Raw genomic sequence first — 14,147 nt, forward strand, 5'->3', positions numbered from 1 at the left:
CTGTAGTATACTGTTGTATTTACAGTTAACTATAGTATAAATAGTCTAGTAAAATAACTGTAGTATATACTATAGTAAGTAATGTAGTGTTTTTGCGGACTGTAGTATACGGTTGTATTTACTGTCGTTTTTTGCGGACATTACTGTAGTATTTACTATAGTGTTTTTGTTTTATCATATTTGACATAGAAGTGGAGGCTTTCTCGTTCAGGAAACCTACTGGAGAAATACTAAAAGAGCACATTTTCCATAACCTGTAGGTAGGTAGGACTGGGGTCTAAACTGAGAGTTCAGCGCTTCTGCATTTTTCTATAACATGTATGCAACACGGTATATGGTTTATACCTGGAATGTAGGTTTCTCACTTATGGGTGGCACAAATTGTCATATAGGGAGGGGAATGGGCCGGGGTATATGCAGATTAAATAATGTAGTATTTACTATAGTTTAAAAAGTGTAGTCTTTTTGCTGGCTGCAGTGTTTTTGTGGACATTAATGTAGTATTTACTCCAGTGTTTTTTGGGGGGGATAATACTGTAGTATTTAATATAGTATTCTACAGCATACTACAACATTATATAGTACTACATATGATTGATGGATACAATAGTGTGTAGTATAGTATACTACAGTTTACTACAGAATTCTATATTAAGTACTCTAGTATTCTATAGTAAACTGTAGTATTTTTTCATGTGGGTTAGCAGCCAGCGCTGACGTTAGGCTCCCATCTCGAAGACACCCCCCTCCCATCCGATAGCGTTCCACAGAGAGGAGGGTGCTGGCGGCGTGGGAATTCATCACTTCGCTAAAGCCCCCAAACACTACGTTAGCATTAGTGCTCAAATGGAAAAATGTGTACAGCACGCCAAATGTAGCCCCCATTGGTTCAGTGCTAAAAACCACTGGCGTACCCCACACCCCCTCTACGTTTTGTTTGGGTATCTATTAGCCTTGGGGCCAGAGGAGAAATAATTTACAGTACATGAGGTTGATTGATGACACAAAGAGTTGCTGTTTGGGCGCTTGTCTCATCACTCGCTCTCTCCCCAGACATAATACACTTCCCGCAAGGGAAACACACACCAACCAAAACACAATCTGAAATTGTTTCAAGAGACGTGACACTTAAAGTTCAAAACAGGGCTGGAGGCTGGTCAGAAACATTGTGCTGCTGAAATCTGATTGACTGGGCCTGGCTCCCCAATGGGTGAGTCTGCCTGCCAAGTGGGTGGGCCTATGGTCATATGAAATCCATAAATTAGGGCCTAATGAATTCATTTCAATTGACTAATTTCCTTATATGAACTGTAAAGCAGTAAAAATCTGTGAAATTGTTGCATGTTGTGTTTTATATTTTTGTTCAGTATAATATTGCCAAAATGATACGATATATGGTAAAAAATGATATCTGTTTTTTTCCCATCACTAGTACCAAGATGGATCTGGTGTAAGCCAACCTTGGGAGAGCAGCTCTTCTTGAGTTAGCTGCTACATCGACTGGTGGGTTTATAGAATGTTAAGGGGATTAAGAAGAAACTTGTGGAGAATCCCCTCTAATCCATGGGCCCTCCTGATCAAAGGCAGCCAGATAGCTATGACTTTAACATACTTCTTCCTTCTTCTCTTCTCTTCCAGAGCCTCACTGTAGATTTTTCCAATTAAATGATTCTCTGTAGTGTGGGTTGCCTGATGGTTGGACCGCGGCGTTCTGAGAAAGAGAGTGAGAGTGTGTGAAAGAGGGTGAGACTGAGAGAAACCAGAGAGACTGGGAGGGAGAGGGAAATTATATTCTGTGTGGCAGGCTACTAACGCTGTTCTGTTCTGCTGTTATTCCTTGGCAGTGATTGGTCGGACTAGGGAATTTCGAGAGCCTTAGGGTGCCCATGTGTAAGTTTGTCTGTGAGGTCTGCTGGTCAATTGGTCATAAACCCTTCAGTGGTCCATCTCCTCATACTTCAGAAATATGAACTCTCCAAAATAGCCCAAACCTAATCTCTTTGCCCACCTGTCTAACACAAAAACCCTGTTACCAACAATAATAATTGTGAGTTCTATGCTCTCCCTTCACATGTTGCTGAGGGGAGAGTAAGGAGAGTGGGGTTTGATGACGGGTGGTGGTAGCTGGGGTTTGGCCGAGGTGTGATGTCGCCATCCTTTGGGGGGATCCAGAGTCAATTACAGAGGTATAAGAGGAGCTTTGAGTGAGAGACTGAGCTCACAAACACATACATTCACGGTGTAAGACGGATCTCACACGCACACATTCACAGTTTCACATCCCATGTTTCAGACTGAACATCAGTGTTGGGCTTTAACAGGACTTGTTCAGTCTTGACCATCTGTTGGTGGACAGATCGCTTTATATTATCAGCGCTCAGCTGCTGTACATGTCTTATAGTACTGTGCTATTGTTAGGCTACACTATGTACTGAATACTAGACTTGCCTAGTTAAATAAATGTTGTTTTATTTAAATACTGTAAGTCGTGGCTCTAACCTAGATAACATTCACCATTCCACTAAAAGCTCAGCTGAGACTTGGAATGAACCATCACAACCACTCTATCATGGAATGCCTGCAAACGGGGGGAGAAGAAAGAAAGAAACCACAGAAACAACAACAGTGGATGTGGGAGATGTAGGCCCTGCAGCATACTCACTGTGATCCTCTATCTTAGGTGGGATAGGAGGACAAGATAGCTTTATTCAGTCTGCCTGTGTGGATGCTCTCCAGAAAGGCCCGAGGTCAGGCTATGTGGTATTGGCTGGAGGAAGGGTAGGGGCGGGAAACTAAAGGGAAAAGGTGTCAGAGGAAAAATAAGAGATGTTATTGTGTCTTTGGTATTTCAGAAAATACACAATAAGACTGGAGGGGATTTGAAAAGAGAAACTGAGTGTGTCAAAATGATAGCGTTTCACCTTAGTAATGGAAGCTTCGCAACAGAAAGAAATAGAAAGTCACATGGCTGTTGGTTGCCTTAGAACTGCGAAAAAATTGTAGGTAAAAAAAACAAATGTTATAGAATTTTTTAAAGTCTTCTCCTGCTTCAATTCCATGTATGAATGAAAGTCAATGTGTGCATATTTGATCAAATACAGAATGCCTGGAAGTTGTCCATAAATGGGGACTCTACTCAAAAGTGTAGAGAACGGAAGTAGAAGTTGATAGATTTTTAATCCGACAGCTTTTCAAAAATGCCATATTGAGAAAAGCTTGAGTACAGAATGGTGCTGGGAATCTGTCATTGTCCCATCAGAGTTGCCAGCAGCAGAGCTGTAAGTGATGATAACAGCAGTTGTTACCCATTCATAATCAACATCTGTATGTTGGCTCTTGATAACAAGCCATACATTTATTTTATTGTCACATACACCAGATAGGTGCAATGAAATGTGTTGTTTTACAGGGTCGGCCATGGTAGTATGGTGCCCCTGGAGTAAATGAGTGTTAAGTGCCTTTCTTAAGTGCACATCGCTAGATTGTGCCACCTTGTCAGCTCAGGTATTTGAACCAGCAACCTTTTGGTTACTGGCCCAATGTTCTAACCGCTAGGCAACCTGACGACCTAATAAAGTTGTAAGTGTCCTTAAGCACTGCCAGCCATGATTAGTTTGACATGGCAGCAGCAGCCAAAGGGGGGAAATCTATTCTCTGTAAAACTCCTAACCTTTCAACAATTTACCCTCCCTTTAACTTTTGTTTACCAAAGCTGAGGCTATTTAAATCCACTCCAATGTGGTCTTAGTCTTACAATCTCTGACCTAGCATCCTCTTGTCTGTCAGGCCTGGCTGTTCCTTTAAGGACAACTTCTCTTCACTGGTTATTTTCTCTGGTTGTCCTTGAATAACATTAGAGGTACAGCTATTGGCCCCAGAGGCACTCCACTTGGCACCTCTACAGTTGCAACTCCAGTTCTGTGATTATTGTACAAATGTCCACCGTGTTCTACGTGGTGACAGTGATTCCACACGAAGCCTCCCCCCAAGCCAAATCCACCCGAAACAAACTTCTCCCAGTAGTTTTCCCCCCTTAATAAAAGAATGAGAAACTAAACTTGGCTGTCCTGTGTTATCTCTGTCTTTCCATGGCACTGCAGCTCTCCCAGGCAGCCATGACAGGATATTGATGTGCCTCTTCTCTAGAGTCCTCCCTCCACCCCCCGACCCCACTCCACCCCACACATGCATCCTACTTCACGACAGAGAGTTCAAACCCCTGGTGAAGAAGAGCTGTCAGCCACCCTCCACTCCCGAGGCCACCGAGTTCAGATGTCAGAGGGCCAGGGTGATTGAAAATAAACCCAACTCAAACTGGAGGCCTGTGGATCCTCTCCTAACATAAGTGAGTGCCTGTCACCATTTTGTTAGCACCAACACTTTCTCAGCCTATAGGAGTGGGATGGGTTACTGCTGGTGGGGGGGGTGGTGCATTGTTGTCAGTGCCATGGCTATGAGGATGTGGAGCTGGTTCAACCCCTGACCGGTTCATCTCGAGCAGGATGAGGGGGAGCCGACTGGAACAGACTAGAGCAGGAGATCAGAGCGCTGAAGTGGAAAAATGACACTTTTATCAGGGCTTCTGAGTAGACAGTCATTCATGCCTAGCTCAGAGTAATTTTCAGAGGATGACGCGAGGCCCAGGCAGGCCAGAGTGGGCCCACTGCCGTTTGGGGGGCACTGCCTTTTTAGGAACAAGGAGGGATGGAGGGAAACTCTTAGTTGAGGATAAGAAGATGCCAGATTTCAGGTGCACTTCACTGTGACTTCATTCCTTGGAGAGGGACTGGAAATCTTTGCCTTAATCTTCTAATACCAGAAGGAAATCAACTGAACTAGGACCTCTTAGACCAGAACACCAGCTAACCTCCATACTTATCTCTCCCATTCCTTCCCTGTTATTTTATCTCCCTCTCTCTCTCTCTCTCTCTCTCTAACCCCATCTGTCTGAACTGTGCCTATTTCCTCCACTCACTGACCTCATAAAGACGCAAGTAAGAGGATTCCATCGTTTGTGGTGTCAAACCAAATCATATTCCAAGTGCATATAGGACAAAGAGCTTAGATATTAAACATTTTATAGTATGAGGCTATGCTGTGTGACGTAGACTCGAACTCACAGCCATAAGCTTCTTCTCCATTTATCCCTGTTTCCTGCATCACACACTTTTTCCATACTGCAGGGATGACTATATAAAAGGAAGTGACTGTATTTACTGTATACCAAATTTAAAATATATATAATAACTGTACATAAAGGATTGTCAAAACACCAACAAATCAGCTCCATGTGCTTTTAGTTTTGGGAATCTGTTCCATAGTAGTCCCATGCATATTAGAGAGATAAATGTATATGTGATCGTATACAAATGTAAACAAGGTTTGAAAGGATGTTTTAGTTAACAGTACATCTGTTTGGGCTTCTTGTGGTCAATCTGCAGTCTACAAATGATTTGTAATGATGTTCCTGACCGTCCGCTCAAAAAGAAATAGTAGCCGCGGCTGAATCTAGTTGATGATCCCTGATCTATACCGTGTGTATCAGGATATTCTGTGTTGTGTGTTTTTTTCCTAAGCCCTTATTGATTATTTTGCTGTTTTCCGTTTTTATACAGTAGTTCAATAATGAAAAACCCAAGCCAGACCAATAGTCCCCCACAACAGACATGCAATCCCTGTAGAACATGTTACACTATAAACACAACAAATCAAATGTTCAAATCAAATTATTGTGGTCACATACACATGTTTAGCAGATGTTATTGCGGGTGTTCCTAGCTCCAACACTGCAGTAATATCTAACAATTCACAAAAAGTGAAAGAATGGAGTTAAGAAATATATAAATATTAGGACGAGCAATGTCAGAGTGGCATTGACTAAAATATAGTAGAATACAGTATAATCATATGAAATAAGTAAAGCATTATGTAAACATTATTAAAGTGACTAGTGTTCCATTATTAAAGTGACCAGTGATTCCATGTCTATCTATATAAGGCAGCAGCCTCTAAGTTGTAGGGTTGCATAACTGGGTGGTAGCTGGCTAGTGATGGCTATTCAACAGTCTGGTGGCTTTGAGATAGAAGCTGTTTTTCAGTCTCTCGGTCCCAGCTTTGATGCACCTGTACTGACCTCGCCTTCTGGATGGTAGCGGTGTGGATAGGCAGTGGCTTGGGTGGTTGATGTCTTTGATGATCTTTTTGGCCTTGCTGTGACATCGTGTGCTGTGGGTGTCCTAGAGGGCAGGCAGTGTGCACTCGGTGATACGTTGGGCAGACCGCACCACCCTCTGGAGAGCCCTGCGGTTGCGGGTAGTGCAGTTGCCGTACCAGGCGGTGATACAGCCCGACAGGAAGCTCTCAATTGTGCACCTGTAAAAGTTTGTGAGGGACTTAGGGGCCAAGACAAATTTCTTCAACTTACTGAGGTTGAGGAGGCGCTGTTGCGCCTTCTTCACCAAACTGTCTGTGTGGGTGGACCATTTCAGATTGTAAGTGATGTGTACACCGAGGGACTTGATGCTTTTCACCTTCTCCACTGCGGTCCCGTCAATGTGGATGGGGTGTGCTTTCTCTGCTGTTTTCTGTGGTCCACAATCACCTCTTTTGTTTTACTGAGGGAGAAGTTATTTTCCTGGCAACTCCTCCTCCTCCCTGTAGGTAGGCTGTCTCACCATTGTTGGTAGTCAGGCATACTATTAGTAGTCAGACTAACTATTGTGTCGTCTGCAAATTTGATGATTGAGCTGGAGGAATGCATGGCCATGCAGTCATGGGTGTACAGGAGGGGGCTGAGCATGCACCCTTGTGGGGCCCCTGTCTTGAGGATCAGTGAAGTGGAGGTGTTGTTTCCTACCTTCACCACCTGGGGGCAACTCGTCAGAAAGTCCAGGACCCAGTTGCACAGTGCGGTGTTCAGACCCAGGGCCCCAAGCTTAATGGTGAGCTTGGTGATGATGATGATCATATTAACAACAAATATATTAAGGGAAGGACATGTAAGACTATATTGGATGATCTTATAATGGTTTGATAGGATCTGCTGAATGACATACAGCATCACTGACCTTGATTCCTTTGTGTTGTTTGCCCCAGACAACCTGTAACAGTCCAGTCACATCCCAGCAGCACACCATGGATCTGTAATTTTATTGTTATTGAAACAGGATTATATCCACTGATGATGGAGATTATGGCACAAGAAACATAAGTGATGATTACTGTACTCTGTTTTGCAGAACTAAGAACAGAACAGATTGTGAATTGTATTGCAGGTTTAAAGGGGGATGGCTTTGATATATGTTGTACTGCCTAAGTATAGACATTTGGAGATATTTGATTACAGAAATGAAAACAAAATGTTGCTGTGACCTTTAAATAAAATATTATGGCGGAGAAAATAATCAAATTCATGTAGATTGTTTCTTGGCAAAAGCATACTGGTAGTTTGGTTAGTCTGTTTTGTTTTCAATCTTTCTGGTCGTTGAAATGTGAGCCACTCTTTCCTCTCTGTTACCAAAAGTGTGTGCGTGCGTGCGTGTGTGCATGTAGAAAAGCTATGACAGTCAGTTGTCTGCCTCCCTGACTCACAGAATCTGATACTCTCCTAGTGGAATGGCTGTGACCCCCCCCACTTCCCCACCTCCCAAGTTTCTGCCAGGCTTATTTCTTCCCTCATTCTGCTCTGCTGCCTGTCGTAAAGAACATCCTCTCCTCTCTCCTCCTCTTTAATTCCAGCACACTACCGCCAACATTCCGCAGATTTAATCAGTGTTATTTATTGTGATAGAGATTAACTCTGCTAAATTGACAACCCACCCACCCAGAGAGAGACAATTCTAAACCTGCCAGGCCCTCATGATGAAATCCAGCAGGAAAGAACGTTTTGATGAGTGGTCGGACCAACTCCATGTCCTTCACTGTGTGATGATGATGAACAGGTTTTCAGAGCAGACATCAACTTGATCAGTGGCTACTTGACTGATTTGTTCTGTTGCTGAATCTTGTTGATTTGTAAAAAGGAATTGTAAAGAAGGCAAAGGCAAACATAGTGTCTTCATATTCTACAGCACATTAACATTTGTAGAACTTTGCTCAGTGGAGACTGGAGAGATCCAACCTGATTCCTTCCTCATGATGATTGTCACTCATGGTAGAGCTCAGGGTGGGAGGATTTCATTTCACTGCTGGTAGTAAGCTTAGAGAGTTTCTCATGCGAGGAATGTTTTCACACACACTAGCACCAGAGACAAATACAGAGACAAGATGGCGCTGCGATGGATAGCAGCTGTCTTACGGGCTCCTGACCAATTCTGGTATTTTGTATTTATTTTTTACTCTGATCTTAACATTTTTTGTACATAATGTCTCTGCCATGAGTTCCTATGACCAAAAACAGCTTCTTGACATCAGAACAGAACTAACCTCAATTAGGATAAGTATTGAAGGTAGTGTGATGTTCCAGCTATCTTTAGACATATAGCCAGTACCCACCACTGAGGTATATAATTGTAACCCACCCAAACTAGACCTAGCTGAAATATGTAAATTATCAATGAAAACACCAGGTAGCCTATTGTTGTGGGAAAGATGCGTCCGTAACAGATTGCCAAATGGTACTTTATAAGGATAATATTAACGTAGTTACTCTGTTTTTGCCAGACAAAACCATAGAAAATTAAACAAGTGTTTACTGGTCACTAATCTGGATATGTGCTTCTTACTCTGCCATTGCTGATGACTGGTCATTGGTCAACAGTCAAGACGTGCAACTTTTTGGTCTGAAGCACAGATAAAATCTTTTTGAAACAAGAATTTGGTGCAATGCCATGGGCCAATGTTAGTGACAAGATCAAATAAGCAAAGGTATACATTTAAAATACAAATGGTTGGCTATACTCTATGTAGCCTATTAAAATATGTATGATCTTTTTTTTAAAGAAATTACACTCGCAACCCCCCAAAACCTTCTCACTGCGCTAGCTCACCCGACCTGTGTTAATTGACAGTTTGCTGGTCCAATCAAAGGGCTGAGTATGTGTTTCACTAGCCAATCAGTTTTTTTGCAAATGCGATACTGTCTCTGTCTGCATATGGAGAGTAATCAACGTAGACTGTGCCACAAAATGAGTGACAAAATATTACAAAACCTGGCCAGATTATTTCAAGTCATCAGTCTCAAGTGAAAGTCGAGTCCCGAGTCTTGAGGCTCCAAGTCAAAGTCAAGCCTGAAGTTATTTTATTTTAAGTTGAGTCTCAATGCATCAAATTTGTGACTTGAGTCATACTCAAGTCCAAATCATGTGACTCGAGTCCACACCTCTGGCTTGATCCCTTCCTGTACTCCCTGTTCAACCACAACTGCTTGGCCCCGCATGACTAAAAACACTCGAGCCTTCCAAGCCATAGACTGTTCTCTCTGCTACCTCATAGTAAGCGGTGTCAGTGCACCAACACCTCATTTAATAGCTAATCAAATGGCTACCTGGACACACTCACACATACTTACACTGACACGCCAACACACACACACACACGTTTTCAATAACTCTCCTACACTGACTTGTACTGGACTGTACCAAAACACATTCTTACACTGACACCCCAACACACACATACCAACACGCACGCTACATACGCCCACACACACACATAACACACCAACACATGCATACTGACGCTACACACACACTCTTTCATACTCACCACATATGGTGCTGCTACTGTCTATTATCTATCCTGTTGCCAAGTCACTTTACCAGTACCGATATGTACATATAGTGTGTTACGGTTTTCCTCCGTTGAAGGAGAGTCGGACCAAAATGCAGCGTGGTTAATACGATACATCTTTAATGAAGATTATACACGATAATACAAAACAACAAACGGAACGTGAAAACCTATACAGCCTATCTGGTGAAATTACAAAACACTGAGACAGGAACAATCACCCACGAAACACTCAAAGAATATGGCTGTCTAAATATGGTTCCCAATCAGAGACAACGAGAATCACCTGCCTCTGATTGAGAACCGCCTCAGGCAACCATAGACTTTGCTAGAACACCCCACTAAGCCACAATCCCAAAACTTACGAAAAACCCCAATACACAAACACACCACAAAATAAACCCATGTCACACCCTGGCCTGACCAAATAAAGAAAGAAAACACAAAATATTAAGACCAGGGCGTGACAGAACCCCCAAGGTGCGGACTCCCGGCCGCACACTAAACCCATAGGGGAGGGTCCGGGTGGGCGTCTGTCCACGGTGGCGGCTCGGGACGTGAACCCCACTCCAACCAAGTCTTAGTCCCCCTGTAACGCGTCCTTTGATTGGCGACCCTCGCCGCCGACCTTGGCCTAATAACCCTCACCAAGGACCCCACAGGACTGAGGTAGAAGCTCGGGACTGAGGGGAAGCTCGGGACTGAGGGGAAGCTCGGGACTGAGGGGTAGCTCGGGACTGAGGGGTAGCTCGGGACTGAGGGGTAGCTCGGGACTGAGGGGTAGCTCGGGACTGAGGGGTAGCTCGGGACTGAGGGGTCAGCTCGGGACTGAGGGGAAGCTCAGCACTGAGGGGAGGCTCAGCACTGAGGGGAAGCTCAGCACTGAGGGGAAGCTCAGCACTGAGGGGAGGCTCAGCACTGAGGGGAAGCTCAGCACTGAGAGGAAGCCCAGTACCGAGAGGAAGCCCAGTACTGAGAGGAAGCTCAGGCAGGTAGTTGGCTCTGGCAGATCCTGGCTAGCTGGTGGTTCTGGCAGATCCTGGTTGACTGGCGGATCCTGGCTGAATGGCGGATCCTGGCTGAATGGTGGATCCTGGCTGAATGGCGGATCTGGAAGATCCTGGCTGACTGGCGGATCCTGGCTGACTGGCGGATCTGGAAGATCCTGGCTGACTGGCGGCTCTAGCTGCTCTGGCTGCTCCATGCAGACAGGCATCTCTGGCTGCTCCATGCAGACTAGCAGCTCTGGCTGCTCCATGCAGACTGGCAGCTCTGGCTGCTCCATGCAGACTGGCAGCTCTGGCTGCTCCATGCAGACTGGCAGCTCTGGCTGCTCCATGCAGACTGGCAGCTCTGGCTGCTCCATGCAGACTGGCAGCTCTGGCTGCTCCATGCAGACTGGCAGCTCTGGCTGCTCCATGCAGACTGGCAGCTCTGGCTGCGCTGAACAGGCAGGAGACTCCGGCAGCGCTGGAGAGAAGGAAGGCTCTGGCAGCGCTAAACAGGCGGGAGACTCCGGCAGCGCTGGAGAGGAGGAAGGCTCTGATAGCGCTAGACAGGCGGGAGACTCCGGCAGCGCTGGAGAGGAGGAAGGCTCTGGCAGCGCTAAACAGGCGGGAGACTCCGGCAGCGCTGGAGAGGAGGAAGGCTCTGGCAGCGCTAAACAGGCGGGAGACTCCGACAGCGCTAAACAGGCGGGAGACTCCGACAGCGCTGGAGAGGAGAAAGGCTCTGGCAGCGCTGAACAGGCGAGGCGCACTGAAGGCCTGGTGCGTGGTGCTGGCACTGGTGGTACTGGGCCGAGGACACGCACAGGAAGCCTGGTGCGGGGAGCTGCCACCGGAGGACTGGTGTGGAGGTGGCACTGGATAGACCGGACCGTGCAGGCGCACTGGAGCTCTTGAGCACCGAGCCTGCCCAACCTTATCTGGCTCGATGCCCACTCTAGCCCGGCCAATACGAAGAGCTGGTATGTACCGCACCGGGCTATGCACCCGCACTGGAGACACCGTGCGCTCCATAGCATAACACGGTGCCAGCCCGGTCATTTTAGCCCCCCGGTAAGCACAGGAAGTTAGCGCAGGTCTCCTACCTGGCGTAGCCATACTCCCTGTGAGCCCCCAATACATTTTTGGGGCTGACTCTCGGGCTTCCATCCGCGTCGCCGTGCTGCCTCTTCATACCAGCGCCTCTCCGCTTTCGCCGCCTCCAGTTCTTCTTTGGGGCGGCGATATTCTCCAGGCTGTGCCCAGGGTCCTTTTCCGTCCAATATCTCCTCCCAAGTCCAGAAGTCCTGTGATCGCTGCTCCTCACGATAAACAGGGGGAGTTGGCTCAGGTCTGAACCCTGACTCTGCCACACTCTCCCTGAGCCCCCCCCGCCAAGACATTTTTGGGGCTGACTCTCTGGCTTCCTTGCCAACCGTGTTCCCTCGTATCGCCGGCTCCTATCTCCGGCTGCCTCTGCTCTCCTAAGTTTCTCCACCTGTTCCCATGGAAGGCGATCTCTTCCAGCCAGTATCTCCTCCCAAGTGTAACAACCCTTGCCATCCAAAACGTCTTCCCATGTCCATTCCTCTTTTCGCTGCTCCTGCTGTCGCTGCCTGTCACCACGCCGCTTGGTCCTGTAGTGGTGGGTGATTCTGTTACGGTTTTCCTCCGTTGAAGGAGAGTCGGACCAAAATGCAGCGTGGTTAATACGATACATCTTTAATGACGATGACACACGATAATACAAAACAACAAACGGAATGTGAAAACCTATACAGCCTATCTGGTGAAATTACAAAACACTGAGACAGGAACAATCACCCACGAAACACTCAAAGAATATGGCTGCCTAAATATGGTTCCCAATCAGAGACAACGAGAATCACCTGCCTCTGATTGAGAACCGCCTCAGGCAACCATAGACTTTGCTAGAACACCCCACTAAGCCACAATCCCAAAACCTACGAAAAACCCCAATACACAAACACACCACAAAATAAACCCATGTCACACCCTGGCCTGACCAAATAAATAAAGAATACACAAAAGACCAGGGCGTGACATAGTGCCTTCAGAAAGTATTCATACCCCTTGACTTATTCCACATTTTGTTGTGTTAGTCTGAATTAAAAATAGATTTTTCTCAGCCATCAACACACAATGACAAAATGAAAGCATGTTTTTAGAAATGTTAGCAAATGTAAAAAATAATATGAAATACAGAAATACTATATCTAATTTACTTAGGTATTCACACCCCTTTTCTACGATACTCTAAATTGAACTCATGTGCATCCGATTTCCTTTAATCATCCTTGAGATGTCACTACAACTTGATTGGAGTCCACCTGTGGCCAATTCATTTGTTTGGACATGATTTAGAAAGAAACACGCCTGTCTATATAAGATCCCACAGTTGACTGTGTATGTCAGAGCAGGAATTCCAAGGAAATGTATGTTGATCTCCGTGATACAATTGAGATGAGACAAAAATCTGGGAAAGGGTCCAAACATCTTCTAGATTGTCGAAAGTTTCCAAGGGCACAGTGGTCTCCATTATATGGAACTACCCAGACTCTGCTTAGAGCTGTCTGTCCGACCAAACTGAGCAACTGGGCAAGAAGGACCTTGGACAGGGAGGTGACCAAGAACCCTATGACCACTCTGACAGAACTGAAGAGTGAGATGGAAGAACCTGCAAATAGGACAACAGTCTCTACAACACTTCACCAGTCTGGGTTTTATGGGAGAGTGGCCAGACGGAAGCCACTCTTGAGAAAAAGGCACATGACAGCATGCCTGGGGTTTACAAAAAGGCACATGACAGCACGCCTGGAGTTTACGAAAAGGCACAAGATAGCACGTCTGGAGTTTACAAAAAGGCACATGACAGCACGCCTGGAGTTTACAAAAAGGCACATGACAGCACGCCTGGAGTTTACAAAAAGGCACATGACAGCATGCCTGGAGTTTACAAAAGGCATATGACAGCACGCCTGGAGTTTACAAAAGGCTCAAGACAGCACGCCTGGAGTTTACAAAAAGGCGTATGATAGCACGCCTGGAGTTTACAAAAGGCATATGACAGCACGCCTGGAGTTTACAAAAGGCATATGACAGCATGCCTGGAGTTTACAAAAGGCACAAGACAGCACGCCTGGAGTTTACAAAAGGCACAAGACAGCATGCCTGGAGTTTACAAAAAGGCACAAGACAGCACCGCTGGAGTTTACAAAAAGGCACAAGACAGCATGCCTGGAGTTTACAAAAAGGCACAAGACAGCACGCCTGGAGTTTATGAAAGACTATGAGATCATAAAGCAAACAATTCTGTGGTCTGATGAGACAAATTGAACTCTTTGGCTTGAATGCAAAGCACTATGTCTAGAGAAAACCAGGCACAGCTCATCCGTCTAACACCATCCCTAC

The 14,147-nt window shown here is 45.7% G+C and overlaps 1 protein-coding gene and 1 non-coding gene across 2 annotated transcripts in view; one reads left to right on the forward strand and one right to left on the reverse strand.

Moving 5' to 3' along the window:
- Window positions 1-14,147, forward strand: part of LOC112229182 (plexin-B2) — a 252,685-nt gene that overhangs the window by 153,147 nt on the left and 85,391 nt on the right. The window lies entirely within an intron of this gene.
- On the reverse strand, window positions 194-246 carry LOC112261781. The gene has a single exon (XR_002955211.1). It is a non-coding gene; the product is annotated as a U7 small nuclear RNA (small nuclear RNA).

Source organism: Oncorhynchus tshawytscha, linkage group LG01, assembly GCF_018296145.1.
Source record: "Oncorhynchus tshawytscha isolate Ot180627B linkage group LG01, Otsh_v2.0, whole genome shotgun sequence".
Classification (NCBI taxonomy): domain Eukaryota; kingdom Metazoa; phylum Chordata; class Actinopteri; order Salmoniformes; family Salmonidae; genus Oncorhynchus; species Oncorhynchus tshawytscha.